This window comes from Nannospalax galili, unplaced genomic scaffold, assembly GCF_000622305.1.
Source record: "Nannospalax galili isolate Female #2095 unplaced genomic scaffold, S.galili_v1.0 scaffold1827, whole genome shotgun sequence".
Classification (NCBI taxonomy): Eukaryota; Metazoa; Chordata; class Mammalia; order Rodentia; family Spalacidae; genus Nannospalax; species Nannospalax galili.
The window spans coordinates 200,036-205,263 of NW_008355785.1; the positions used below are offsets into that span (position 1 = coordinate 200,036).

The window sequence follows — 5,228 nt, forward strand, 5'->3', positions numbered from 1 at the left end:
AAGGAAAACACTACCAAGAGGGTATTGTAATCATAAACATATATGCACCAAACACAGGTACACCTATTTTCTTTTTTTGGTCTTATTGAGACAGGGTCTCCCTGTAGCCCCAGCTGGCCTGGAACTCACTATGTAGACCAGTCTGGCCCTGAACTCATGGAGATCTCCTGCCTCTGCCTCCCGAGTGCTGGGGTCAAAGGTGTGTGCCACCACACCCAGCTGTTATTAGGTTTTAAAGCTGGGGTTGGACCATTATTGACTGGTTTTCTCCCTTAGCAGCTTGCATAGTGTCGTCTAGAACTACAAGAGCTAGGTAATCTTCAGGGAGGCAGCTTCCAGATCAGTTCCAGCTCCATTGCTCGAAGAACTATTGGCAGCTGATTACTACCAGGTGAGGGAGAACTGATCTTTAAGGGTGAGACTCTAATTTGGCTGACTAGGCCCCAGTGGACGAACTTGCATGGAGAGATGTCAGGGTACACTAACTTGATTCTATAGGCTTTAACATATGTGAACGAATTCATGAAATTCAGTGGGGAGGGTATGGGAGAGGTGTGGATGGGGGAGGAGGTATAAAGGTGATTAAGATGTCTGGTATGAAATGCACACACAAAATCAATAAAAAAGAAAAATCACAGAAGTGAAATCTTTCTGTTTTTTTTTTTTTTTTTTTTTTTTAATGAGACAGGGTCTCCCTGTAGCCCTGATGGCCTGGAACTCACTATGTAGACCAGGCTGACCTCGAACTCACAGAAAGCCACCTGCCTCTGCTTCCTGAGTTCTGGGACTAAAGGTGTGTGCCATCATGCCTGGCAGGAGCCAAATCTTTAATAATTATAGTGTAAATAGAAAACAAAAATTATTTTTTGAAAATTTCATACGTGCATATGATATATCTTGATCACACCCGTTGATTCCTCCTTCAACATCCCCAGAACGCCCCATCACATTTCCCTCTCAGCTGTGTGGGCTTTTCTTTATAATTATTCATCCATTTATTAATTTAACCTACTAAGTGCAATTAATGCTGCTTAAATGTGCATGAACACAGGGGTCATCCACTGGGGCCTGGGCAGCTCGCCAGTGCCTACACTCCTGTGGAAAGTGACTTTCCCTCCCTCAGTAGCCATTAATAGCTCAGAGCAAGGGGCTGGGAGTGGGGGTGGGGTCTCAGGCACATATTCCTGTCCATGCTGGAGTTTTTAACTGACTTGATCTTATGTGGGTCTCATGCAGGTCACCACAGCTGCCGTGAGTTTGTGAGTGCAACAACCACATCATGTCCAGAGACAGCACGTCAGAGCAGCCCCCCATCCTCCAGGCCTTAACATTCTTCGCTCCCTCTTCTAAGACGTTTTCTGAGCCTGGAGGGATGCCCTGCTTTTGTTTGGGATTTCGCTAATTTCATGGAGCAGTATATTGACAGGTGCAGTATTCCAGGGTATGCATATTACACTTCAAAACATTTTACTGAGAAAGTAGGAGGAACATAAAATCCTTGAAACTGTAACAATCATACCTTTGCAATGTTATAAAACATGACAGTACCTCACTGGAGTGGCATTCCCCCATATTTGTGTAGGAATGAGAAATTTGGGGTCTTTTCGTGTCTGTCTCCCAGAAGTCAAGGCCTCTGTCTGTTCGGAAGGTAGGGAGGTCATCCATGGGAATAAAACTGATAACAGAGCGATTTTGATAGTGATGCCATCTCTGCCCTAGGCATAATCTAGAAGCCTCAGGTCACTGGTACAGCTGGGCTTGGAGGCCAGCTGTTTCTGTCCACAGAGCTGGGGATCTCAACAGCGTCCCTCTGTGATGACAGTTTGCATGTAAGGGAGGTGGTAGAGAAGGGTTGGAAATGATTTTCTATATTCTTACATTTGTTTATTAGTTAGTTATTATTTGTGTATGAGGCTGGGTGGGTGAATGGGCGTGGGTATGCACACTCCTTGATGCACATGTGGAGGTCAGAGGACTACTTGTGGGAGTCAGTTCTCTCCTTCCACCATATGGGTCCTAAGGAATGTGACCTCAGGTTGTCAGCCCTGGGGGCAAGTGCCTTTACCCACTGAGTCATCTTGCTGGCCCCTAGTTGCTCTGTTTTCAAACCTTATGCAGATGGAGCTACCCAGGTTGTGTTCACATCTGCATCTTTCCCAGAACATTATGTCTCCATGACCCGTCCAAAGTAGCATACCTGCGTATTATTTGCTCATGTTTCTGAGAAACAATCAATTCTGTCTTTGCATTGAGCAATCCTATCCTGGAGGGACTGTCAGTAAATTCATTTTATAACCCAGAAGGTGGAAGTTCAAAGAAACAAAGCCCCAAGTCCCGGGTGTCGGAGGTTCCCCAGCTCTCCTGGAGCTTCCTAGTTCCCTCCCTAGGGATCTCTTCCTCCTGCAGTTCTATCTCTGGGCTTCTCTGGGCTCTGGTCATCTGTGGAGGTGTCTCAGTCGTTAGGGATTTTTGGAAGAGAATTGAGGAACCAGCAGGGGAAGGAGCAGGCTTGGGGCTACTTGAGTAACAGGAACTTTGATTTTTAAATAGCTAGGCATGTGTCATCATGATAGCAGAACTTGTGGGTGAGACAGAACCTCCTGGAAGTCCAGGTGCACACCACCCCTCCCACCCCAAGCTCCCCACACTGCCAAGCTTCCTATACCAAAGTGTAGCATTCGTGAAGCCCTGAGTTCTATCCCTAGCACCACATAAACTGCGTGAGGTAACACACATCTGTCTTCTCAGCTCTCAGAGATAGAGAAATCAGAAGTTCATGGGCTAGAAAGATGGCTCTGTGGGTAAGTGCTTGGCGAGGACTTCACTTCCACGCTCCACACACCCCCAAGCTCCCCATTACTCCAAACTCCCTAACTTATAGTATTCTCCTCTTTGTGGCAGATTTGTTATCTTCTGGACTAGGGACTAAAGGAAACACTTTCTGACTGACACCAGATGTGTGTGGGTTTCTCCTGCATGAAGCAATTTTCTAGTTCTTTGTGTACACATTCTCAGAGTCCTAGCATTTAATTCAGTTCTGATGCTAACTGTGTGTGCGACCCTTGCAGGTTAGAAGCTCAGTCACAGGCTATGGGTGAAGTTGGTAAAGTGTCTTCTTAGTACTCATGAAGCCCTGGGTTCCATCCGCAGCACTACATAAACCAAGTGTGGAAACTCATGTCTGTCATCTCAGAATTTAGAGATAGAGGTGGGAGGATCAGAAGTTCATGGGCTAGAGAGATGACTCGGTGGGTAAAGCACTTGTGCAGGCACAGGGACCTTATTTCACACACATAACAAAGTTAAAGGTCAGGCCGGGCATGGTGGCGCACGCCTTTAGTCCCAGCACTTGGGAAGCAGAGGCAGGCAGATCTCTGTGAGTTCAAGGCCAGCCTGGTCTACATAGTTACATAGTGAGTTCCAGGCCAGCTGGGGCTGCAGGGAGACACTGTCCCAAAAAGACCAAAAAAGAAAAAAAAAAAAGAGTTAAAAGTCATCCTCAGTTTAGAATGCAACAGATCCTATCACAGATAAACAGGGTGGGATGGGGGAAAGTTCTCAGATTATCTACACAGATGTCTGACTTGGTTGCAAATCATGGATCCTCTCAAATTTAAAAGAAAATCTGCTTTATGTGCATATATATGTACCTGTCTGTGTGAATATAGGCCACATTTGTGGGGTTGTCTGTGGGGGTCAGAAAAGAGCTTGGATCCCCTGGAGCTATAGGTGGTTGTGAGCCACCTGATGAGGGTACTGGGAACTGAACCTGGATCCTCTGCAAGAGCAGCAAGTGCTCTTAACCACTGAGCCATCGCTCCAGTTCCCAGCCTGGTCTTTTGAAATAGTTACAAATATCCTTAGTCAACCAATGAGGAATTAAAGGCTTGAGAGAGTTCTCAGAGAGACCCACATCTCTCTCTACTGCTTTCTGCCCCGGGAGGATGCCTGCCAGGGACTGGATTAACTGGATTCAAGACTTCTCGGTTTCTGCTTGAGTGTGGTTAACTAAGCATAGTGAGAAGAGATTTAGGTCTGATGTCACCGACAGCACCAGCTCCCATGTGGGCTGACCTCTGCTAGTGGGTGACTCCTCCTACTCTCTCTGGGATCTTGAAACCATTTATTTTTCTGGCCCTTTAGGGTTAGGAGTGGTAATAGGAAAGGTTTACCATTCTGACACTTTCCTAGATTAATGTTATTTCTTAATGTGCTGGACAGGTTCAGGTGTCAACTTGACACCTAGGTAGAGGGAGCCTCAATTGGGGAATTGCCTCCATAGGACTGTTCTGTGGCCATGTCTGTGGGGGCATCTTCTTGATTGTTGTGTGATGTGGGAGGGCCCAGCCCACTGTGGGTGGTGCCACCCCTGGGCAGGGGTCCTGTGTTGTATAAGAAAGCAGGCTGAGCAGGGACCAGGGGAGCAAGCCAGTAAGCAGCATTTCTCCATGGCCTGTGCTCCAGCTCCTGCCTCCAGGTTCCTGCCCTGACTTCCCTTAATGATGAATTGTGACTTGGGAGGTGTAAAATAAACCTTTTCTCCCTAAGTAAGTTTTGATCAGTGTTTTTACCACAGCAATAGAGAAGCTAATAGCAGGTCACTTGCTATACTCTAAGTCCTTACACTTACAGACAAGTGCACCTCTTAGCACACATCAAAGAAGCTTCTTTTTGCAACAGTTGGAGACTATTACAAAGTTCCACAACTGGTTAAATACATAGAAGAAGTGACTGTGAGGTGCCCTAAGTGACGCATCTACAATGCAACCTCTACACCTAAGGTCCAGGGAGCATTGCAGAAGAAGGTGGGAAAGAGTGTAAGGACCAGAGAGAAAAGACATGTGCTCCTAGTTGATGTGTTCTACACAGAGTAGGGAAACTACACCAGCGAAATCTTCATGGTAAGGTAACCTAGCAAGATCTGCATCGTGACAAAACCAGTTGACATATCGAGGTGGAATGTCATGGGGTCCTAACTCAAGATGAAGAATTCAAGGCAATCAGGGGATGCTGAGGGAGGGGGAATCAGTTTTCTCCAGGGGTTATCCTTGAGATGCTGTCTAATCCCAAGTGGGAAACCCTACACAGGTACCCAAGAATACCACTAAATGGACTTAGTACATTATATGTATATGTATGTATATTATAAATATGTGTACGTATGTAATAAAATTAATCAAAGAAGAGGACAAGGAAATTGTGAGGGGTGGGGACATGGGAGGGGTGGG

General features: G+C 46.3%; 1 long non-coding RNA gene across 5 annotated transcripts in view; it reads left to right on the forward strand.

The window, feature by feature from the left end:
- LOC103750322 overlaps positions 1 to 5,228 on the forward strand; it is a 23,391-nt gene that overhangs the window by 13,846 nt on the left and 4,317 nt on the right. For 3 of the 5 annotated variants that reach the window (XR_003847088.1, XR_607980.3, XR_003847090.1), the window contains 2 exons: positions 280 to 391; positions 1,237 to 1,426. This is a non-coding gene — a long non-coding RNA (uncharacterized LOC103750322). Of the gene's footprint in view, positions 1 to 276; positions 392 to 1,236; positions 1,427 to 5,228 lie in introns of all 5 variants that reach the window. The other 2 variants (XR_003847089.1, XR_607981.3) reach the window with 1 other exon arrangement.